At 50.7% G+C, this 25,577-nt stretch overlaps 1 protein-coding gene across 1 annotated transcript in view; it reads left to right on the top strand.

The window, feature by feature from the left end:
* The first annotated feature begins 14,215 nt into the window (after window positions 1-14,215).
* Window positions 14,216-25,577, top strand: part of LOC144151525 (F-box only protein 7-like) — a 57,309-nt gene continuing 45,947 nt past the window's right edge. Inside the window, exon 1 of the mRNA XM_077682626.1 lies at window positions 14,216-14,362. The gene's annotated coding sequence lies outside the window, so the exon portion shown is untranslated. The remainder of the gene's footprint in view (window positions 14,363-25,577) is intronic.

Genomic DNA, 25,577 nt, shown 5'->3' with positions numbered 1-25,577 from the left:
ATACTTTTTAAAGCCGTAAGAATGGTGGTAAGTGTAAGTTACGAAACCACATGTAAACATAGAAGTACCGCTTCGTACTGCTGTTGTTGGTACTGCGCGCACTATGCTTGTTTAGCTGCACAGAACTGCGGGGCTTTGGGGTTGTCTCAGACGACACTGGCCGATTGATTGACGCGACGGTGTCTTACGTGAACATATTTGTCGAGCGAGCACTATGTTTCACGAAACCATTTTCTCCTAAAACGAAAAAAAGGCAGAGAACGACACGCCACGGTATGGTGGCGCCATCTAGGTTCAATAACGTAAACAAACGCATGAATACCTCAGTGCCAGCGCCAACGTACAGGGTGGAGACACCCTTTGAACGGTCCCGTGCCGCTGCAGTTGGGTCAACGTGCACAAAGCGTTGTTCTCGTTTCCCACGAGACCCAGCAACGCGAAACAGATAAGATGATTCAAACTTCGCCAGTTAACCCCGTTGCGGCGATAATTTTAGCGCGGTTTTGATAAAATGACTTGTTTCGGCAGCGAGCGAGTGGACCAAAATGGCGGCGCCAGCGCATACGTGTCTCCACCATGGAGGAAGAAAAAAGTTAGGAGACGGCATGACGTCACGCAGCTAGCCTTCGCAAGCCCAGCTCCGTTGAAGCCGCTCCCTCCGCCGTTTCTCTTTCTCAAGCCGCCGAAGTCGGCCCAGCACGTGACCTCCGTGGTCGGGTGGGCCGGCGGCGGCGGCGGCGGTCTCCGACTCCGGCGCAACTCTCGTGTTTGGTTGGCGGTAGCTTTTCCCCGTCCTTCCTGGATTTGTCTGCTCGGTGATCTCATGCCCGCGTGCGGGCAGGAGTGCCGCGTATGTGCGAAAGAAAAAAGCCGTGGGAAAAAAACCAACATATAGCAGGCTTCGCGACAAAAGGCAGCAGAGTAGTTTCGAGCAGACGAAATTGAAGAGCTCGCGGCGGCGGAACGGTGGGGTCACGTGGTGCAGTGACGCCTGGGCCGACTTCGATTTTACTTTTTATGTATAATCTTCACGTTTCTCCGGTAGCGCCGTCTCCTAACTTTTTTCTTCCTCCATGGTCTCCACCCTCTACGGCGGATGCGTGAATCAAGGGACCCTAGGCTGCAGAGCAGTCGGTTCCTGTGATGTCATTTGGGACCACGAAAACGCACGATTGAGCGGGAAAATCAAAATTTTTACCGAAATTGATTAATTTCTCAGTGAATAAAGCATCGTTTGCATTCGGACAAGCGCTGGGGGCACTATAAAACACGAAATCTTTCGAATAAGACAAACTTGCATTTTGTCTTCATGGCTCCTTTAAGCGTCCCCCTCCTCCCCCCCCCCCCCTCCCGACGTCTCGCGAAATAGCAGCGCATTTCGCACACTAGTCTCGTGAGTCCCACCTGGCGTAAGCTTAAACGACCGTCTTTAGCATTTCAGAAACTACACTGAGTTTTTTTTTTCATATCCGTACGAGCTATTCTGTTTCTTCTGGACTTGCAGACCATTAATTTTTCCGTGGTTTAATTACTTTTCTGGGTTCTTGCTATAAGGTATGCAAGAGTGCACATCTTTCACGACGCACAGCCTTGGGTTATATTCTTATAAAAGGCACAATTTATTATCCGGTATTGGGTAATCACATCCCCAAAATATCTTTTTCTACGACGTACATTTTCCAAACGAGACCGCATTCGTTGTAACGCGCTGCAATTCGTTGTCCGCGTTGCTGTGCCAGTATCAGGTCTAAACTAGGCTGCAATAAAATTCACGTGTGCCGCACGTATTCGGAGGGGACAGAGCCGGTATACTGCGGCCGTCGCCGACGCCCGTAACGGCGGCCAAGAAGGGCGCAGAACCGCGTTCCCGGGTAGCTATTGTTGGCGTTTGAGCAACCTAGCAAGATGGAGCGGCTTTTGAAGTGCCCTAAACGTACTATTTACTTACAGACGTCATCATAACAAGTGTTTTAGGGCGCAGAAGGGCAAAAAGAAGCGAAAGGGAACCAAAACACTGCATGAGCCCATATCAGTCGCGCAGCGCTAATCCCGTCAACGCCGCGGAGAAGCGGCGGCATGCGGCGCAGCGATCGCGAAGCTCGAGGCGTATTGCCATCTCTCAGGTATTGCCATCAGCAGGTTTTTTTTGTTTTTTTTTCGTGCTGCATGTTGCTTTCGCTGGCGTATGTGCGTAGTGGTGTTGTGATTGTGGTGATCGTTGTGCGCGCCGCTCACGCACGACGTGCATTCTGCCTAGCCACGGCACATCGATCCTCCGCCAAGTGAAGGGTGCGGGCCTGCGGATGCTAAGCCTTTCGGGGCCTGGCCGAGAGGACTCCGCCGAGAGAACGAGCGACTGAGAGGAGACTCCTCCTCTCCACAACCTGTCTCTCGCATTGGTTTCTCCCGCGCACCCGGAAAACATCCCTCCTCTCCTCCCACCATCCCTGTTCGCGAAAGATGAGCCGACGACGGGCAGCTACTTCGGAAAACTCGGCGGAAGACGAGAGGCCTACTGTGAAATGTGACGCGTGTGGGCGGTGGTCCTACTTGGAGGAGACTCCTTTCGCAGACTTGGGCGCAGCGGGAACGGAAAACACTCCCTGGCAGTGCCGGGGATGCGAGCGAGTGGCGGCGTTGGAAGCGCAAGTCGCGGAGTGTATGGCGGCACTGGCACAGAGGGCAAGGTGTGAGGCTTGCGAGCAACTCGATAGCCGGATCGCTGATATTGAGGCGAAGGTTCAAGAGCTCGAGGAACCTGTTGGACCAGGCTGGACCCCGGTGCGGCGAGAGAAAGCTTCGTATCCTCTGGTTACGGCCGAAGATACGCAAGCAGATGCGACCCTCGAAGATCCAAAGGAAGCCACACCTTACAGTACCTTAGAAGACCCCGTGCAAGGGAGCAGCGATAGGGACAAGGCAGAGGAGCAGCACCAGAGTGCGTCGTCGGGTAATAAGCCGGTGAGGACTGCCACAGAAGGAAGCAGCAACCACCCAGATGCACAGTCCACGACGGGAGGGCGCGACACAACGCTGCAAGCTATCCCCAGCGAACCGCCCGCTGATGCCCGGAAAAGTGAGCAGGGGGCAGGTGACGATGGGGTGCTTCAGAATACCCCAAGTAGCAGCACAGGTGTACAGCCGAAACGGCACAAAATGCCCTGGCTTCGCCCACCGCCCGGAGTCACCAAGGAAGTAGTGGTAGTGGGAGACACTAATGTGGAACTGCTCGCGAAAGGCCTGGTGGCTGAAGTGGAGGCTCCGCAGTGCATGGAAGCGGTCTACTGCAAGGGTGCAACAGTGGCCCAGTCACTCAAGCTCGTTGAGGAGTATGAGCGAGCAGCCAGACCAGTCCAGCGACTGTGGGTGATACATGTCGGACTGCCCGACTTGCTGGCGGCGAAAGGCGAAGAAGTGGTGAGCCGCGTAGAGGAGTGGTGTGAGGGGAGGGGCCGCAGTGTGCTGATCTGTTCGATCCCGGAGGTGACACAACGGGGAGGCGAGACCAGAGCTAGAATAGTGATGGCGAATGCTCAGCTAAAAAAGCTCTGTAAACGTCGACGCATTCGTTTCCTGGATCTGCCAGCGAATGGCTTGGACAATCACTTCTCTTCCGACGGAGTTAGTTATGGGAGCGGAGGAATCCGAAGGGTGGTCGAACAGATGGCGGCGCCAATTGCACGTTTTTTAGGAGTGGAGGCCCGAAGGTCAAAGGGGCGACCAGACACTCTGAGCACAGCGGACGACCTGGAAACGTCTCAGGATGGCCCGCATGCTACGGGGAACATACGCCCCGAGTGCAACCATTGTGCGGCGCGTCAAGCGGGCAAAACGGAACGCAAACACCTGAATCGGAAAACCCCAATGCGGAACCCGGAGCTACGCAGACCAATCAACCGGAAAACCAAAACACAAGACCCGGGACAAAATGTGGCGCCAACAAACAACGTCTCTATGGAAGCACGGATCAAGGAGATCGTACAGGAGCAATTAAACAGGAGATGGCCAACGCTGGGCCCTGCGTGGGGACAGATGCCGAAGTGGTCGATGTAGTTTCAGACCCATTCGCCGAACCCCTGATAGACAAATGAGCTACCAAATCGACCGGTACTCCCCAACAACAGCGACGCAACAGGGACGAACCGCCACAAGCTGCAGTGTCTGGTGAGAGTGCTGGGCGGCCACGCCCACGGGCGCGTCGCCGGCACAGAAGAAAGGAGGCCAGCCGATTCTCAGTGGGCTTCCTCAATATGAACGGAGCGAGAGGTGCACTGAAATAGGAAGAGCTGTACAGATTGATGGGTGAAAAGGAGTTCTCCCTGTACGCGGTTGCAGAAACCCACTTCCGGGATTTGGAAGAGCCGCCTGTGGAAACTGGCTGGTGTTGGGCTGGTAGCAACAGATCAGGAGGCGGACGCAAGGGCGGAGGTGTCGGGCTGCTGTGGCGCCGAAAACTACCGTGGAGGTGCAGCGAACAGAGCGAGTGCGTGGATCATCTGTGGGCTACAGGCGACTTGCTTGGAATACCTGCTGCTGTCTGTGTAGTATACCTGTCAGTGCAAAACGCCCGACTAGAGAAGAATGTGGAGCTCATTGCCTGTATGCTCAAGGACGCCCGGCGGTATGCTACAGACAAGGAGCTAGTGATAGTTGGTGACCTTAACGGCCACATAGCAGAATTGGATGGGTACACGAACAGGAATGGGCACCTCGTCCTTCGACTCGTGGACCAGCTAAACCTAGAAATTTCCAATTTGAGTGCACACTGTGAGGGCCAGTACACGTGGTGGGCGAGGGGTAGTGCAACGTCGATTGACTACGCGCTAGTGTCGCCTCGCCTTGCGGGCTTGCTGCGACGCATCACCATAGACGAGGAGGGCGTGTACAGCCTGAGCAGTGACCACAACCGCCTCCGGCTAGACTTCTCCCGCTCACACCAGGCGACCAAGAGAATCAAGGGATACCTTGGACAGCGCTGGAGGCTGTGGGGCAAGAGTTCGAGGAAAGTGGGGAGCGCCGAGAAGCTACTTCGTATGAGCAATATGTCGAAGCTCTACGGCAGGTGATGCTCAAGCACATGATTGATCGGACATCCAAGGCAAAGACACGCAAACAATGGTGGGACAAGGAGGTAGCGGAGGCGTGGCAGGCACGTCGACACGCTAATCGGGCCCACCGTCGCATGGTGAAAACGGGGGATTCCAAGGCGACTGCAGAGGCTTGGGCACTGTATCTTCAGCAGAAGCACAAGGTACAGGCTCTCGTACAAGCAAAACTGGTGGACGCCAACCTGCGTCAAATGCAGAGCATTAAGGAGGATGGAAAGTCGGCGTCCCAGAAGTTTTGGCGTTATGTCCGTTCGCTGGACCGGAATGCTGAGCCACCTTTTGCTCTTGAAGATCCCGATACAGGAGAGCCCCTCATGGACTTGAGAAAACACATCACTGACTTCCTGTCATCTCTGTACGGGTCTCCAGGAGAAACCGTCAAGCATATGCGGACGTCACAGGGACAGGCTATTCGCGACTCGTGCGAACCAAAGTGGGAGTGCACTAGCCGCAGCGTCGATCGGGCATTGTCCCACCTTCGTGCACACACGGCGACGGGGCCTGATGACATCCCAGCTCGACTGCTAAAGCTACTCGGCCCGGACTCGCGTGAGCAGCTTGCTGCCCTGTTCACGGGGCAGCAAGCTGTTCACGTGAGTCCGGGCCGAGTAGCTTTAGCAGTCGAGCTGCTAATTATCAACGGGGCTGAGGTACCGCACGCATGGCAACACAGCCGCGTGGCACTGATTCCAAAGCGTGGAGGCAAAGCGGAACACATCAGTGACTACCGCTCGCTCACGGTCACAAGTGTCTTGTACAGGGCCTTTACGCACATATTAAAGGATTGGATCAGTGCGTGGGCGGAGGCCAAACATTGCCTCACAGAGATGCAAAATGGTTTTCGCCGTGGTCGCCGCCTGGAGGATAACGTGTTTTCGCTGACACAGTGTGTCGAGATAGCAAGAAAAGAGGGACGGAAGCTAATTTGCTGCTTCTTGGATGTCGAGAAAGCCTACGACAATGTACCCCACATAAAGCTCTTCGACCGCCTCTCTGGCCTGGGCTTGCCAGAGACCCTGCTGTCCACGGTGAACCGGCTATATATGGACAATACGGTGACGGCTCAGTTTGGAGGGGTACGAACAGGACAAATTGGCGTCCACAAAGGCCTGCGACAAGGCTACCCACTATCCCCGATACTGAACCTGCTGTTCGTGTCCGAGTTAGAAAGGAAGTTGCTGCAGTCGGACACAGGCTTTCGGCTAAATTGCAGCGTGCCGGGCGTAGACAGCCGACGGCTGCCAGGGCTCGCGTTTGCGGATGACCTGGTGCTGATGGCCGAGAGCCAAGGGGACTTGCAGCGATTGCTCTCCGTATGCGCTGCCGAAATCGGGGATCTGGGCCTGCGCTTCAGTGCAAGGAAAACCATCGTCGTGCAGTTTGCAGGAGCAACGGAGAATTTGACTCTGACGCTGGATGGCCAAACCCTCAGCGTCGGGGCGTCGTACCGTTACCTCGGTGTGTTGTTGTGTAATGAACTGGACATATTTTTCAGCAGCATGAGGCCGCCATCCGTCAGTCAGCGCTCCGAGACCAGGCCATTCTACGCCGCCGCTGTTTGTGGGACTGCAGCAGGTATGTGATGGTGCGCGACCTGTAGAGGCTGGTCCACGTGCCGGCCCTCACCTTTGGAAACGCAGTGGTTTGCCTCTCAGCGTGCACCCGAGAGTGGTTGGAGTGTCGCCAAAGGGAGGTCGGGCGCACGGCCGTGGGGTGCCATGGGGCGGTGGCCAAGGAAGCTATCCAGGGAGACCTTGGCTGGTCAAGCTTCAAGGCACGCGAGGCGTCAAGCAAACTGGCATACCGGGGTAGGTTGCAATTCATGAGCCGTGAGAGATGGGCCAGGCGTGTATTCGACCACCTGTCGGCCAGTTGCCTCCGCACCAAGTGGACCAAGCGCCTATACAACCTCGAAAAGAAGTATGGGTTCTTTCGCACTCCTATACGCGCGGAGTCTGAGACAGCGTGGAAACGGCAGGCAGGCCTACAGGTCAAAGAGGAAGAGGAGGCAGAGTGGCGTAGAAGCAGTGCGGACAAATCGACGCTTGCCACGTACTATGAACACAAGTCTTCCATAGGAGTGGAGCGGATCTACGACAACAGTCCTGGGAGCGCGCTGCTGTTTGAGGCCCGAGCAGGAGCACTGCGCACGCTCGTTTACAAACGTCGCTTTGACGGTGACGACCAAGTGCGGGCAGCGCTGTGCAGAGCCTGCGGTGCCACCGAGGGGACGATGGAACACATTGTGATGCTGTGTCCGGGTGTCTCTCCACCCCCAGTAGAGGGCGCCACCCTACCACAGGCACTTGGGTTTCAACCACCACAGCCCACAGACGACGCCACCGACGGTGCCATGTGTACAAGTGCGGACGCTGTAGTAACCACGACGAAGCGCCGCCTAACGCACTGGTGGACAATGGTACGCAGCTGTCCGAGAATATAGGACTCTGTCGTGTGATCGGACTTTTGCTTGTTCGTTTTTTAAGTGCGAATGCACTTTATAAGTGACCCCAAACCATCCACCGCCGGCGGCGGCGGCGGCGTCGGCGGCGTCCGCAGTGCTCCTCTATATTTAAAAAATAAACAGCATCCGGCGCCAGGTTTCGATCCGAGGACTCTGCGGCCGCAGCGCGACGCGCTACCGACTAAGCCACGGACGCCACGCTGATATCAGTGTGGGTAACGCGCCTTATATCTTTAACGCATTCAAACTACGTCGTCAGCGGCGTGCGTTGGCGACTCAGCGGCGTTATAGCGGCTTGATAACTGCGTGGTGTACACGTGATACTACAAACCCGATGGAAGAGATGGAAGAGAAGGCGGCGAGGCGGTGGGCTGCGGGGGCCGAGCGCAAGCGCCGCAAGCGGGCCGACAACCGTGCATTCGCACTTTCACATTTGTTCGCCTTTTTGTTCTTCACTTAGTGTTGTATCTGCTCCCTCTTTTCCTTTTTTTTCTTCCTTGTTGTTTGCGTCCTGTCACTTCATTCATAGTTCTTTGTTCTTTAGTGATGTTTTTAATTTATTGTTTTCTCCCTTTTTACTTAGCCCATTGTTCCTTATTCTTTAGTGCTTTTTTGTTTTCATGTGTGGTCTGGGTGACCCTATTCTGAGGCGCCCGCCCGCTTCAAAGGGAACGACCGTCAAGTATCTATCTATCTATCTATCTACTCCAGCGCAGGAGGCCTTATTGCGCCCTACCTGATAAGCATCCGTGTAAGTGTGACGCCGGCATTCAACGAAAGATTTATGCCGGTGTGCGGTCAGTTCGTTAGCAGCATCCTGCGAGTATATTAGTGCTTTGCTATAAAACTAAAAAACTTTGCTATAAAATGTGCCAACATTATACCAACGCTGCCTATCTGAAGATGAAACAAGGGTACATAGACGCCTGAAAGTGGATCAGCTTGAGAAAGCAGCTTGTCTCGATTAAAACGAACAGCGACATGCTTTGGGTACGCCGTTGCAGCGCAGCGCGTAAGGTGCAATATACTTTGCAAAATGTTTGTGTGGGCGTGTGTGTGGAGAAGGGGAAGCACTCTGCACTATTTCTGCACCAGGCCAGAATTCTTACGCAATATGCATACGTGTCGAACAATTTCAGAGCTTGCCTATTGGCCACTATTGCAAAACGCATCTAACATGCTCAAAATAGGGCAAAATTATTTTATGCAGCACCGCCCAGGCCTAAGCGACGCGCAGGCGGAGATTTGGAAGAATAATTGTGCGGTAAGTCGGCAAGCTTTACGTCAATTCACTCCGTACGCGTGCGAGCGAGTACGTGTGCTAGCAATCACTTACCCCCTACCTACATGCAGAGCGCCGATATCTAGGCTACTGTTTCGCGATTCCAGTGCTATGGGGACGTAATGATCTGGAGTAGATGCACCTATAGCACTGAAGGTATCAGCCAAAAGATTGCGTACACATGCCTCCTACGTGCAAATCACCGAGATTCTAACTGCGCCAGCGCTGTGCTCCTCACGCCAAAAGCAAACGTGCAGCGAACTCTCGCAAAGGCGTAGCGACGACTTGAGCAATACGTAGCGGTGCGTGTAGTTTTCCAAAGCACGCATCCTGGGATCCAAAGCAAGCGCAATGCCTGAGAAGCCTGAGACGCCACAGCAGGAATGCTTAATGGGCGCCGCCATTTTGGCTACAGCTTCAGTGGAAGTGACGTCGGTGACATCACGATGCTGGGGCGCTATTTTGGGGGGGCCGGCCTGGTCCCCTACGGGATATGGTTTGGGAATAGGCAGCCGGGCGCTTACGGAAGGGGGTGTGGTTTGACCTCTAGCGCGCATGGGCAAAACTGGTCACCCCGCGAAGACTGCTCGAGGTAGCGTAGAGTAGCTTGCGCTACAATAAGTGGCTAAGAAACATCCAGATTTAAAGGGGCAGACAACCGATTTTTGTCGCGTATATGTTCTCTAGCTCATATGAAAGTCAGCGTTTTATATAGCCCGGTAACCACAAGCAGTTTCTAAACAAATCGGCGGAAATAATTTTAATTTGGCAGCAAACTTCCTGAAATCGTAAGGGTGGCGGTTCGTAGTGTCGAAACTTGGCACTACAATATGTGTCCCTGTCACGTGACCTACAAACCTAGCAGCTACTGTAACTGCTGAAACACACTATCCGATCCTTTGCATGCCACAAGGAGGGCTCAATGCTGAAGAATCGCAAACTCTGCACGGCAAACAAACCTATCTATATAGTATTCAGAAATGTAGATGGGTGGAGATGTTTGATTAAAAAAAACATGCAACGTTAACTGAAAACTCTACGAAATGCGGAAAATATGCACGCTCTTCCATGCAACGTCACCCTGTCCAAGGGTATGCTGAGAGTTAGAACTCAAAAATTGCGTATTCCACTTCTGTGGTGAAATATGGGAGGCAGCTTTGACTAGCTTGTCACCTCTAGATCAACGTGGGCTGATTGAGAGGGCAGGGAACAAGCTGCTGCATTAGGGGCTTTGGATTTCGGGCTCCCCTCTGCCCAAACTCCCACTCTTTCTTACTGAACAAAGGTATTTGCTTCCTATCTCTCTCTCAGAAAAACCAAAACGCTTAGACCAGCCACGGCATGAGGGAATAAGCGCTTTGTACGACAGATAGTGTCGCCTTGTCCCTGAAACTGACCAAGAGCAAGCAGCCGCAACCTTCACGCCCACATGTTCAGCCACACAAGCGTAGATGGCGTCTGTTATTTGTGTGTCAGGGCAATTTAAAACTATCTTGGCTAACCTTCAGTAACTGGAAAGCAGAAATTGTAAACGCAGCAACTCCCTTCTAAAACGCTCATTCGGCGTCAAAGTAACGCTATCGCGTCCAACATGTCACTGCAACTTTTTCTGATGCAAAAATAACTGTCGGACGGTCTACTTCATTTTGATAGATAGCAACGTGATGTTGGAATTGCGCCTAACTCCATTAGCTTGGGCAGACGTTAGGGGAACTTCTTCTGTGGAAATAACAATGGGACACGAGGCGTTATCACGCGCATTTGGAGGCTGCTGTGAGCGGCCTCTGATTCTGATGCGCATGCTTCCGTTCCATCACCTATGTGACGCCCGGCCGCCGGTAATGGCCGCGTTTTTCAGTTTAGGTTCCCAAAACGGCAATCTTCACGAGCTGTTTTCGTCGCGCGCATTCACGCTTGAAATGCAGTATATTTGCATGTCGCACTCTTTTTATTGGCACTGTTGGATGGCCTTATTTTTACACCGTCGAAAATTTGAGTGCAGTTGGCCTTTAGGGAAAAACTTCAGTATAACAAGCAGCGGGACTGCATGCTTTGTTAGGCAAGCGGATGTTGGATTAGCAGCAACGGTGTTGTTTTAGCCCACTCCCTCCCCTGCTTCGTTGTAAGTGGATTGTTTTCGTCTTACGGAATCCCAGTAGGCTACTTCTTCACTAAACACGTCTAACGGGTAGTCAGCTTCCCGAGCTAGTACTCTTTGGGATGAAAAAAGGAAAAACCTGCGCTTGCCGCATAGTGCAACTTGTCACCGACCACCACCGAGTCAAAATGAAGATGCTGGACCAGGGCACTCTGGCGTTAGAAGTAGAACCCCCGTGTGACTCTAACAGATCTGTATTCGTAAGTTTTGACTCCTGCGATGTGCTGAAGAATGCACGCTCACGACGTAGGACCTAAGGGAAAAATTTAGGTATCTTACCTAAAGTATGTGTATGACCTGCAGGAGAACCTGACGGTGAAACCGGTCCGTTATCTACACCGAAAGCCCGTACATACGAATAATATCGAAAAGATGAACGTGAGAAGGACCATTCAAGTTCTGCCTCCGGCTGTGACCGCTGCCTTGGAACAACTAAAAGAACAAGTCAGACACGCATGCAGCCCATCGTTCGCAACTGCAGGCCACACCATCACATTCATGAGGAACTTATATCAGTGGTTCATACTTCTGGACATGAGCAATACAACCCGGCACCTGCGCCAAAAGTTCCCCGATGTCCGGCACTACGGCGATGCTGACTATGACAAGCTTGAGTGGCTGGAGGTTACCATGCCTATGTACTTGGAAGATGTTAAAAGAAGTTGCGGCGATCCAAGCGAGTTCCTCACAGAGAAGACGTATGAGTAATTTTCGATCACCACCTACTTTAGTGTTTCCTGCATAAGGTACCTTCTGAAAACCGATAACTTCCTGTTCGTGCATGCACCGAATAGAGAAACGGAGCGAGAGCCCGTTGTCTTACCAATTGAGCTACGAGCACACGCAGATACAGGGGAGACAGACGGTGTATTCACCGAGCACAGCTGTGGGTTTACCCCCTGCGTTCTCGCTGAATGCCACGTGATAGCGTCACGTGACCTCTCGCGCCTCTGTGCGCTCCGTCCACGGCACGTGTGGCGGCCGTGTGCACCAGTGGTTTGTCCAGGTCGACCTCGAAAAGTTTGGACTCGTGTGCAATACCGATACCAAACAACCGACTACCATCCGTGGAATGTGCTTTGAGTTAACTTTCACGAATAATATAACTGCGCTGAAAACGCAAAATCTGAGTACGTATCACACCGGTCATCAGTCCGTTCTGAACATTGTGCTGAAGTGAAATAATAAATAACGTGTTACAGGTACAGTGTAACGTGTGAATAACGCAACCGGGCCATAGGCACCCGTGGTAGGTGGTGTATAAAGCTTCGCTTTCGAAACCCCTCCACAGGGTGGATTGGCCCGCACTTTTTTTGTAACGCAGTGCATAACGCAGAAAAGTCTTGCGAAAATAAATATGCTCGGTTGTGGAATGCAGGCACAGAATTGTTTACAAAATCCCGCTGTCTTGTCAGGACGTTGCATTGACGATCGCCTGCGTGACTACGAGAACTTTCTCAAAGGGTCATGCTGGCAGTCAGCTTGCTGTGCATTGAAAAAAAAGATGAAAGGGCACGCGTGACCCACGAGGCTTTCTGTATCGCACCATGCTGCGACGAGTGTATTCGTATGCCCAGTGTCTCGCGTGAACGGAAAAGGGATCGCATATCTTTCGAATTGATACGGGTTTCCTACCATCCTTGTGTGCTTCATGAATTCGTTGTTACAGCCCCGTTGCCTTCTTCTATTTTTTCTTTATTAAGTGCGAATGCACTTTATAAGCGACCCCAAACCTTCCACCGCCGGCGGCGGCGGCGGCGGCGGCGGCGGCGTCCGCAGTCCTCCTCTCTATATATAAAAAAAACAGCATCCGGTGCCAGGTTTCGATCCGAGGACTTTGCGGCCGCAGCACGACGCTCTACCGACTAAGCCACGGACGCGACGCTGACATCAGTGTTAGTAACGCGCCTTATATCTCTAACGCATTCAAACTACGTCGTCAGCGGCGTGCGTTGGCGACTCAGCGGCGTTATAGCGGCTTGATAACTGCGTGGTGTACACGTGATACTACAAACCCGATGGAAGAGATGGAAGAGAAGGCGGCGAGGCGGTGGGCTGCGGGGGCCGAGCGCAAGCGCCGCAAGCGGGCCGACAACCGTGCATTCGCACTTTCACATTCTCCCCCTCGGGGAAATGCGGGGGAATTTTTGTTGCGTAGATTTGATTCTTTAGTACAAAGGTTGCGCCCTAATGCAATAAAAAATAAAAAAAAGATGTGGTTGCTATTCAGCGTAAATGTTTGTCTCCTCCTTTCTCGTGTCCCGTCTTCAGGCTGTTTTAATCGCTTCGTTCGTTTTTTTTTTTTTTTTTTTTTTAAATGCAGAGCATTTCTTTAACTCACGATGTCACCCGGCGTTGGCGTGCCTCGGTATCCGCAACAGCCGTTCCAGGTGCGCCCTCTCCCCCACTCCTCCTCGCCTGCTCTCCGCTGCTCCTCGCGTTTCGCACTTGATCTCACCCACCACTGCTCTCTGCGCATGCGCCGCGTTGCTATGGCAATGGAGGCGCGTCGCCTGCGTCGTCTGCTTCCTCTCCGCCGCGGCTGCGCTCCGCGGCGCCGAAGTCAAACGGGAGCGCGCGGCCTCGTCCGCAACAGCCGTTCCAGGTGCGCCCTCTCCCCCACTCCTCCTCGCCTGCTCTCCGCTGCTCCTCGCGTGTTCTCTGCGTGCTCGGATCGCGTTCAGCAACAGGTGGGGCGTGCATGCGTCGTAGTTTGGCGCGGGAGCAACAACAGTTGTGGCGTGATCGTGACGTAGTCGTGACGTGGTCGTGGCGTGGTCGTGCCGTGATGGGGCGGTTCTCGGCGTTCGCTCTCACTGTCAATTTCTTTCGAACCAGATAATAAATGATGTCACGTGACCACTTAATTACGACTCCTCATTAATTACAATAATAATTATAACAACAACAACAATAACAACCAACAGCAACAACTGCAACAACATTAACGTAACCCAACCTACTTAACGTCGTGCGCCCCCCGAAAATGCTCTGCATTTGACCGTGCCCCTCGCGAGGGGGAGGTTTCATAAATTTTTTTTATTTTGCCACCCTCTGATTGGCTAGTAGCGCACAAAATAAGCGCCGCTGAAGGAATGAGTGGCATTTTGTTGCTGGAACTACGTGCGTCGTCTCTCTTCCTGGGCAAGCCGGCGGTCGTCCAGGCAGGTGGTGGCAGCGGTGGTGACGGAAGGGAGCGTATACGTCGGCGTTGGTCTTTGCGTCGGATTTGGTCAGAGCACGGCATCGTCTCCCTTCCTGGACAACCCGGCGGTCGTCCAGGCAGCTGGTGGCAGCGGTGGCGACGAAAGGGAGCGTATACGTCGGCGTTGGTCTTGGCGTCGGATTTGGTGAGAGCACGGCTTCATTTCATTTCATTTCATTTATTGCATCCTTAGAGGGCCGAGGGCATTACATAAGGGGGGGGGCAACAAATACTCAGTGACTGTGTACAATTTGATGGAGACAAACAATACACATTATACAATAGTAAACGCGCGTAATAATAACGAACAACAAAACAATAAACGAACACTTTCACTAATGGTTAGATTCAAAAACAGGAACTATTTGGTAAGAATAATTATACTGTGCGCTGATGCACTATCGCTATAGTGTTAGGTTATTGACTGTAATCAAGTGGGTTTCCAGCTTTTGCCGGAATGATGTCCGGTCAGGTGTAACCGCAATGTTCTCGGGGAGTTGATTCCACAGTTTAATTGCATGGGGGAAAAAGGAGTCGTTCATCGCCGATGTACGGCCGTTAATTCGTGCAATGGGGTTTGAATGATTAGTGCGGGAAGAAGTTCTGTTCGGCGGCTTTAAAAGTTCGTGCCTTGACTGTGGGCGGAAAAAGAAACTGTGCAGGAGGCATAAACGTGAGATGATGCGACGTGAGGTGAGAGATGGCAGGTTCAGTGACTGTTTTAAGGCGGTTACGCTGGTTTCTCTAGAAAACTGTGAGGTTATAAAGCGAGCTGCACGGTTCTGTAGTGATTCTAGTTCGTTGATGAGATATGCCTGGGAAGGATTCCAAATGGACGATGCATATTCGAGTTTTGGGCGCACGTATGTTAAGTATGCTAGTTTTTTAATGTCGGGAGATGCAGATTTTAGATTACGACGAAGGAATCCAAGAGTGCGCAGAGCGTCTGAGCAGATGGACTGCACGTGCGGCGCGAATGACAAAGACGGGTACATGTGCACTCCGAGATACTTGTATGACGTGGCCGTGTCGAGAGTAAGCGAATTAATGAAGTAGGTGTGATGAACAGTGGAGCGTTTACGGGAAAATGTCATTGATTTATATTTAGTAAGATTTAAAGGCATCAAAGATTCTTGGCACCATAGTGCAATTGTGTCGAGGTCTTGCTGTAGTTTAGTTTTGTTTTCGGTGTTTTGAATGGCGGAGTATACGACACAATCGTCTGCAAATAAGCGAAGGTTTGTTTGTATGTTAGTTGGAAGATCGTTTATGAATATTAAAGATAGAAGAGGTGATAGGCCTGCGCCCTGAGGCACGCCTGATGAGACGTTAGTTTTGGAGGAGTCATAATTATTTGCAGACGTGTACTGCTTGCGGTTAGTGAAGAAGTGTTGTATCCAGGAAACAATATTCGGTGCAATACCCAGTGAAGAAAGTTTCCAAAGTAACAGGTTATGCGGTACGCGATCAAAAGCTTTCGAAAAATCCAAAAATATAGCATCTACCTGAAGGTTAGCATCCATGTGTTGTAAGAGGTCGTGGGTGAATTCGGCTAGTTGGGTCTCACATGAGAAGTGCTTTCGAAAGCCGTGCTCGTGGGGATAAAAGAAATTAATTGATTCTAGGTGAGAGTCGCCCAGATAGCCGAATTGGTAAGGCATTCGACATGATTCTAGGTGAGACGCAATATAACGATATGTGTTCGAGTAGTTTAGAAGGGATACTAGTCAGTGAAATTGGGCGGTAGTTTGCTGGTTTGTCGCGTTTTCCTGTTTTGAATATTGCAACTATCTGGGCTACCCTCCAGTCTTCTGGGACTTCACCCGTTTCAATAGATTGGGTGGAGATGAGGCAAAGTATCTGACTCACCCCTGTGACGGTGTTTACTAAAAATTTGGGGGTTATTCGGTCACATCCTGGCGCTGAAGATATTTTAAGAGCTTTGATTAGTTTGCGATTCCATCAGGGTGAATTGCTATTTCGGAGGATACAGCGGAGGGGGAATGAGTAGGCAGTAGCGTTGACTGGGTGGAGTTAGAGGTGGAGAACACAGAAGAAAAGTAGTCGTTTACGGTGGTTGCAACGTCCTTTGTGGCTATTGGTTCCTCATTTCGGTCTGTAAGTTCTATGTTGTTACTTTGACTTTTGCTATAGAGCATGCGCCAAAATTTAGTCGGGTTTGAGCGAAGTATTGATAGCAGGTCGCACGAAAAATATTTATCTTTAGCATTTTGTAGTTCCTCGATGTATTTCTTTGCGCACAGGTGATACTTTCGCCACGCCACTGTGTTATTGCTTTGATTTGCGGTCCGATAAAGGTGTTTTTTTTTTATTTAGAAGGCTTTTCAATTGTTTGTTGAACCAATGATTGTGTGAATCTGATTTTACGCGGATTATTGGGATGTACTGTTCCTCGAAGTTCAGTATTGTGTTTTTGAATATGTGCCAGTTGGCATTTACTGTGCGGGTTTGGTAGGATTCGCGAAAGCTGTCGAGGAAATAACCGAGTTTGCTGTTAATAGCGTCGAAATGTGCTCGTTTGTAGTCGGTAATGAATTTTTCTATTGGTGACCTTCTTATCAAGGGCAGCGATAAGCAAATGTGGAGCAGGTTTGGTCGCTGAGGCCAGGGAGAACTGATACGCTCTTAATGTCGTCTGGGCTTGATGTTAGAAGATCTAGAGTGTTATCGCCTCTCGTGGGGTACGTTATAGCTTGGTGTAGGTTAAAATCTAGGGTCAGTTCAAGGAATTGCTTGGATTCGTTGGACGGGGAGGTACTGGGGACTGAAAGTAAAGGCCAGTTTATTTGAGGAAAGTTAAAATCTCCGAAAAGAAATATAGGGACTTCCGAGAATTTCTCTTTAATATGGGTGAGTGAATGTGAGAGGAGGTTGCAAAAGGAAGGTTCGCAGTCTGGTGGCCGGTAACAGATACCAAAGATCGCTTTTCAGGCAATGTTTGAGATTCGTACCCATGTTAATTCTAATATGTCGTCATGAATGATAAGTGAAGATGGTAGAGTATTTTTGATAGCAATGAGAACGCCTCCACCTCGACGACACGTGCGATCATGGCGATATAAAGTGAAGTTCATGTTAGACGGGAAGATTTCGTTGTCGAGTATGCCTCCATGTAACCAGGTTTCTGTTAGTACAGCGATGTCTGCTTCTGTATCTTCAATAAAACTATGTAGTTCGCCACGTTTAGGCAGCATGCTTCGTATGTTGGTGAAAGCAACATTTATATCTAGCGTTGATGGACGGTTAGGTCTTTGATAGGGGATACAATGTCTAGAGGAGCGTCATTTGGTTGTTTGGGGGGTCACACATGATTCACTAACTATTGTGGGTAAAGTTGATCTTTTGTTAATTTCTACAATTTTGTCGCAGCTGTGATCGTAGATGTAGCACCTTTTATTGGCGTGAAGTTTGTCGAGGCTGAGTTTAAATGCGCATTTTTGAGGGCGGATGAACTGCAACAGCTTTGACCGTGCAAGGCGGGTAGCAGCTGCGAAGTCCTCTCTTATAGCATAGTCAGTGTCCTTAAGCATACGTCCGCAGGCCATGATTCGTTCTTTAGTTTTAAAGTGGGCGAGTTTAACAATGATGGGTGTACGTTCCATTGTACCTGAGTCCCGTTAAAGTTTTAGTTTGTCGGCACAAAATGCGAGTATCCTTTGTTCCGACTCTTCCCATGTTTCTTTTGCGTTGTCTTTTATGCCAAGGAAGAGAAGATTATTTCGGCGTAGACGGTTGCTGGCGTCGGTAGTGGCGGCTTTTAGTACGGAAATTTCACGACTTATCTGGGATGAATTATCGCTAGGGTTGCTGGTTTGGGGCCTTGGTGATTCCAGGTTATCGAGTCGGTTGCTTATTGCAGAAATTTGTTTTTCTTGGGCAGCTTGAACAGTTTTAAGGTCGTCTATCTCTGATCGGATGGTTTCTAGAGTCTTCGACACGTTTAATAGAATCTAGCACCGCGACTATTTCACTGTTTTTTGATGGGCCAGGGTTAAGTTCGATGTCGCCAGAGAGCAGCAGTATTATTTGAGAACAAAGAGTCATCACTTCATGTGAGCACTAACGCAATTTGCTTGGTAGTCGAGGATTTTTTACTTTGCTAGATATAAGTAGTACCTCTAAGAGCGGAACTTTTGTTATCTGCAGTCATGATGCAGACGTCGGTAACAAAACCCAACCTAATGTTGCTCACCGAAGGGCTAGGTATCACGCGGAGAGAGCCCACGCGGAGACGCGGGAGACAGACGGTGTGCTCACCGAGCACATCTGCGGGTTTACCCCCTGCGTTCTCGCTGAATGCCATGTGATAGCGTCACGCTACCTTTCGCGCCGCTGTGCGCTCCGCTGACGGCACGTGTGGCGGCCGTGTGCGCGCCTTGTGCATGCGCTAGGATGCGGTTATATAAATATAAAGGAAGCTCACAACAACGCATGGCATCGCACTTCTCTTTCGTCTCTGCCGCCGATCCGTCGGAAGCGACAGAAACAGAGAAGTGAGATAGTCTAACACCGGGTTTGAGTTTCCTTCATTTTGCAAAAAAAAGTGTCCACTCATGTGCTACACCGATACAACTCAACCAACCACCGTTCACAAATCCTGCATTCATTTAACCTTAACAAAGAGCATCCAAGAAAGGGTATGGTTAAGTGCATTTCACTTGTCTCTGGTTTCATCTTTTGTAGAGCCACGTGTGTGAATTCCAGTGACGTTGAATGGGTAATCGTTGTGGGTGTCGTTTACAGCTTCGTTTTCAAACCACCTTCATAGGGTGGATTGGCGGGCATTTTTTGCCCACAGGAATCGTTTTTGCTCACGTCGATGAAACCGTTGGGGGGGGGGGGGGTAGAGGTATACAGCTTTGCTGTAAAAAAAAATGCCTGCGGTATGTGTTGTATATATGCCCATGATTCCACTCCATAGAGCCAATAATGCGCAACGGCTCCTGGCCTCCCTGGAGGTGGTACCTACATTTATTAATTGGTCCTTTCTACAGTGTTGTTTTTGTGACTATATTAGTCTATCACGGCTGTGATAGCATTATTTCGCGTGCAGAGTATGTAATCCTAACTACGAATTCAGGCCGACCGATTACAAGCAACTTCTGAAAAGAGTAGTTCTATATGACAGGTCTCAAGCTATGAAAGCTTTGAATACGGGCCGTTTGATTATCCTTGCTCCTGATTTGTTCGTATGCGTGCCAGCACGAATCGCTGCGTAGTTTATGTAACTCTTGCTGTACTCATTCATACCTGACTTACAGAAGCAATAGGTGCTTGTGTCCTTAGTAATGGCGCGGCCTTAATAGTTTCCGCGGCACAATACGTTTCCCCATTACATTTAGCACGGGGCTTCTTACAAGTGCAACTCGTGGTGCATACAACCAGCGCACATACTATGTAGCCACGCACAGTGCAGAAAAACGGTGAGAAAATGATGTCCTGGGTGAGAAAATGATGTCCCGGTGAGAAAATGGTGAGGAAGAACCGTGCTGAAGTGGCTGAAGTTGGAAGCTGCTATCACTGGTTAATACAGTGCTAACTTTTATCAAGAGGTTTGTAAGCTGTTTCATTATTACAACCAAAATGATTGAGTTTTGATGTATCTTACTTCGCTTCATCGGCTTCATCCTCTGGCATCAACCAACGCCGCCTATACACCATTTTCCATAAGCAGCCGGGAAAGGGGGAAAATACTCTCAAACCAGTTCTCTCGGCGGCCGACCAGCGTTGCCTGTGCGCGCTGGGCTGTTAAAATCACCCGGCGCGGTGTGCTCCGCTGCGTAGTTCAGGAGTATTTCGCACCGTGTGCTCAGTTTTTGCGGAACTTTCAACTGTTTTAGTCAATGCTGCGATGCCGTTCAAGGTCGCTTGGCCAGCACTGCGCGGTGGTGGGTTATTGAACAATCAGAGAAAGCGAGAAACAGTCACTGACAGCACGCATGTGCACGACACTGCCTGGAGAAAATGTACTGCGGTCGCGGCATGTTTTTGCTGCATCGCTTCCCAACGCACACCGAGTTGAGATATCGGTGGATGCCGTTGATAAATCGCAACGACTTTGTACCAACGACCAACTCCAGGGTTTGTTGGGTGCACTTGGACGGCAAGCAGACGGAGCAAAATCCATTTATTACACGCAATGCTGCGACAGGGAACGGAACCCCCTGAAATGTTAGAAGGAACTTTATCTTTTACAATACAGCATTGATTGATTGGTTGATTGATTAATTGATTCATTATGGTGTTTAACGCCCCAACGCTTCATGGGTGATGAGGCGCGCCGCAGTGGAGGGCTCCGGGTTAATGTTGACTACCTGGGGATCTTTCACGAGCGCCGATACAATACAACATTACAATAACTTCTGGTTCCTTGTAGTCAATTTAAAATACCATATATTGTTTGTCATTACAGCCGATTGGCATTAAACAATCCCCTTTTCATTTATTCTAACCTTTGAAATCACGGCGTTTTGTTTACTTTTTTTCAGGCCAACGCATTACACTGCCAAACGATATGAAAAGATAACTTTCTCCATCGCACACTGCTGGTCGATAGCAGGATAAGCAGGCAGCCCAATGTGGAAACGCAGCTGGAGATACGCGTGAACGCTGCATTTGGAAAATAGCTCAACCTGTTCACAACGCGGTCAGAGGAAAAGCTTCTACTCCTTTTGCGTTGGCACGGCATCTAAAGTATTACAATCACAAAACAGTTACTGCTGCTCGCGTAAAGCATTTGTGGTGCAAGCAGCGGTTTTAAAAAGGTGGGCTCCGAGAGACAGGCCACATGCGCTGCGCAGAGTTAGGTCAATCATGATCACGATCATGATCAACCAATATTAACTCGCCCGAACTTTGACACTTCTGCTCAACCTTCGAATAGTAAGTTGACTGGTTGTGCGGTGGTGTAATTTTTCTGCCCAGGTCATTTCGTTTTGTCAGTAACCTTCATAAGTCTAGTTAAGAAAGATTATATTGCATTGCAATGTCAACAGCGTAGCAATCGCCTCGTCGAAAGTCCATCGCGAGCACGGATCACCGTGACCCACATATGCTGTGCGCGCTCCGCATTCGACGTCCGCGCTTCCGTAAACATGACTAATCGGTGAACATAACAAGCACGGTGGCATTGAAAACGCGTATTTACTCCCCGATATCGATTTCAATGTCAGTCGGTGCCATACCGGAACGTTTGCATCGCGGAACTGCGGAGCACCAGCGGCACCACAACCACACTGCTACTACTGCTTGCAACAGCCGGAGTAGGCATTTTCCACTCTGGCAGCACATTAGGACCTAAAATTCGTACGCAGATGATGAAAACAAAACAGAACACACACACACACAAGCACTGCAACCGCTAACTTAACGCCAAACGACTACGGTTCACTCGGTAATGCACGGGTACCGAGCAGACGCACGGAAAGAACGGAGCACTTAACAGCCCAGCGCGGAGGTTTCGGCGGTCGCTTCATAGACGGCGCTAGCGGTCCGGTCAGAAAAAGCAAATGGCGGCGCCCACCTCTAGCAAGGAAAATGGTGTATAGGCTCCGTGCGCTGGTGTTTCGAGCGCGACCGCAGCGCCGCCGAACAGCGGCGCCGTCGAAAATCTCACCCCGAAAGAGCGGCTTACCGAGCGGAGATTCCGCAGTCGTTGTGAAAAAGTCGAGCTATACGCCTCGAGATTCGCGATCGCTGCGCCGCCTGCCGCCGCTTCTCCGCGGCGTTTGCGGGATTAGCGCTGCGTGGCTTATAGGTGGTCATGCAGTGTTTTGGTTTTCTTTCGCTTCTCTTTGCCTTTCCACGCTCTAAGCAACTTGTTATGGTGACGTCTGTAAGCTAACTGCACGTTTAGGGCACTTAAAAAAAAACAGCTGCGTCTTGGTAGAGCGCTATAACGCCAACAAGAGCTACCCGGGGAGGCGGTTCTGCGCGCATCTTGGCCGCTCTTGCGGGCGTCGGCGATGGCAGCAGCATATCACCGCTGTCTCCTTCGAACACGTCAGCACAAGTGAATTCTATTTATTGTCGCCTCGTTTAGACCTGATATTGGCACTGTAAGAGGTTGGTTCGTTTTGCAGCGCAGACAACAAATGCGGCTTTGCTTCGAATATGTACGTCGTAGAAAAATATGTTTCGGGGACGTGATAACCCAATAGCTGACAAAAACTTGTGCCTTTTATGGGAATATAAGCCACGCGAAAATGTTAAGTAGAGAAAAGAAAATGTTAAGTCAGATATGTGCCCACTCATGCCTTATAGTAAGAACCAAGGTATATGTTAATGAAATCACGGGAAAATGAATGGTCTGCAAGTAAGGAATAAATAGAATAGTCGTACGGGAATGAAAAAAAAAAACGAGTGCAGCTTCTGAAATGCTAAAGACGTTTGTTTGAGCAAGGTAGTATTCACCAGACCAACTAGATGCGAAATGCACTGATATTTCGCTAGACATGGGGGGGGGGGGCGATGAGGAGGAGGACGCTCAACTATCGTTGTTTACAAATGCGGAGCGAAATCAACGAATGAACGTTCTAGTAATCACACACACAAGCTGCGTGTTCACTTTTCGTTTGTTTTTCGCCTTGAAAAACGGCTTATCACTCGGCGGACTCATTTTTTGAAGAATGCAGGGTAGGCAGTTCACAAGCGATAAGAGGTGTCGTTGGAAGAGTTGATTGATTGATTGCAGGGTTTAAGGCACCGACGCAACGGAGACGATGAGGCACGCCGTAGTGGAGGGCTCCGGATTAATTTTGACCACCTAGAGCCTTAACGCGCGCCGAAATCTCGTACACACGGGCTCGTTGGAAGAGTGTCGTATCTGATAAGGGTCTCTGATTTCGGTTTATGCTAGATCTGCAGTCTCCCTGTGTCATGACTCATATGACGGTGTTTCGAAGAAGAGTTTGGTCACGGACGCGGATTACTCTATAAGCCCATCTTCGCGCTTCTCGTGGAGGATAAATGTAACAGATGAATCTTTGCGAGCGCTCACATCGGGACAAGACGACCCAGCATTAAATTTGTCGTCGTGTTCTGACTATGGAGTGTAATTTTGCATTATCCATCGTACTTCTTTGGTACAATGTTTGTGAAATTTATGCCCCATTGACTTGTTCATGGTACTGATCAATATCTGATATGTGATATTGGCAGGCGTAACTTGCGTGCTGTCAGGTATGAGTGCTCCGCTCGATTTTGTAAGTGCACAAAGTCGATTTACATCATAGTGTGTATGGCCGCAACATGACCATCGGAAGAAACACTGCTTACGGAGACACAGTCACTAAATTTCAGGGCAGCGGAATTGCAATCAGCTGCATGCAAATGCTGGCTTCGGGACGCCGGCCTGTGACACACGCGCGGCGCTCATATAGATCTCACTAAGATCGCGTCATACACGTTTATACTCTCGTGAACATACTACACTTGCAAATGGAGTGCCTGCTCCACGTTATTCGGTATTTCGAACGCGGACAAGCGGTAAATCGCTGTCTTGAACGAGCCCCAAAAGCAACGGCGACGTGGGGGAGCGGGCCGGGGACTCCCGCGCCTGCTTTCGAAACGGGCCGCTAGGGGGATTTCAGTGGCGCCCCTACAGGCCGCGCTCGAGGCGTATACTCGGTTACAACTTAAGAACGGCAGCGAAGTTGCCGCTGTGCCTCATCACCGCAGCCGGATGTCACTCCGCGCAGCACAAGTAGCGCGTTACTGGGAATATTTTGAACATGGCACGAGCCGTTTTTGTATCGTTTTGGACCTACTATGCTTATAAACTACTGCAGCGACGGCAAACAAACTACGCGAGAAAAGGCAGACGCTATCACGCATTCGTGGCAGTCTCCTTTCAAAACGCGCTCGCCCGTTGACATCCGGGTCCGTCGCTTAGGCGGAGTGATACCGCACCTGAGCTGGTGCCGTTCTTCACTTGTTTCCGAGTATAGTAGTGCGCATTTCTGTACGTATTGCTGGGTCTACGGCTCCGCAACATTTTAAAAAGGTCGCGAGGAGGCTGACGAAAAAATAGTTTATCTCGGTTCCCTTGAAATGAAGTGGAAAGGCGACAGCGATGAACCCGCGCAGTGCGACGGGCAATGTAAACAACGCCGATCGACTTCTGGCCATAACCGTTCGTTTTGCTGTTTTGTGTGAATGTGGTTTATACTCTGGGATCTTGGTTCTGTGCACACCCGCCATGAACTTCGCAGGGGACCTGCGACAGCCAGCACCCGGCGAAACTTGCATAGGCAACGCGAACTTCATCGGGAACAAAAACTGCGCGCCAGCATACACCCCACCAATCTTACCTGAGTGCTACGCACAGTAACGGTTGACACGAAACTGCAGTGATCCCACAGGCAACCACCGCAGCTATACGAATGGGCCATTAATATGCGCGTCAATCATCTTGAAGCAGTCACCGTGTCGATCGTTTTCTTTTTTCTTTTTGTCGCTGAGCTTATGCTTCCCCGGCATTTTAGCATTACGTGTTGCTTATGCTTTACCAATCTGTATCGGTTATTCCTCTTCTGTATTATGGTGCTCATCGCTGCTTACACCTTCCTATGTGTACGCGCGGAGGTACTGCCTGTGCGGCCTCGGCGGCTGCTTTGACGCAGCAGATATCGCGGCCAACTCCATACGACTAACATTTCGTTGATTCGGACAGAGCTGGAACACCGGCGTTGATACCGGCGCTAAAATTTGGCCATAGCTGCCCAGTGCTCACAGTTATGAGTTGACGAACATAGCAACTGCATCGGCATGTTTACGCGAGCCGTGGCACCCGGCCTTGCGCGTGCAGCTTCCCCAGCCTACCTCGCTTAGACTCACTGAACTCATAATAAAGTGCAGAGATGCGTGAGCCGCGTGTTTACAACAGAACTCACAACCATTCTCTGTACCCGCCTCTAACTAAAAGTCGCAGCCCAGGGTCACGTCTGTCATGTGCCCAACGCCATTGCTGGAAACATCGGACGGCTCCGTTGAGTTCGCTAGCTCCTCCCGAATGCAGTAAACATCATTTGTGGCATGTGGCTGGCGACCACGTTTTGAGGTTTTGTTATATGAAACAGAAAACGAGCCAATATGTCCCATCTCTCTAAAACCGTTAAAACGAGCGCGCTGGTTTGAGCAGTCATCGCAGCGTAGCACGCGTGCGGAAGGGGGAAGGGCGCGAGCGATAGGCTCCGGAACGATCGCCGGGCGGCGCTGCACTCTCCCCTCCGGTAAGGTCCTCCGGTAACCCTCCGGGGGAGTACGCCGGGGCGGCCGCCGCTTCGGCATGTGCTTTTTAAATGCAGATCATTTCTTAGCCTCGCCTGTTCCTGCGTCGG

This window comes from Haemaphysalis longicornis, unplaced genomic scaffold (genome assembly GCF_048455015.1).
Source record: "Haemaphysalis longicornis isolate Haplotype H1 unplaced genomic scaffold, Haemaphysalis longicornis Haplotype H1 scaffold_1, whole genome shotgun sequence".
Classification (NCBI taxonomy): domain Eukaryota; kingdom Metazoa; phylum Arthropoda; class Arachnida; order Ixodida; family Ixodidae; genus Haemaphysalis; species Haemaphysalis longicornis.
The sequence above is the reverse complement of the archived record's forward strand: the minus strand, read 5'-3'. Positions and strand labels throughout refer to the sequence as shown.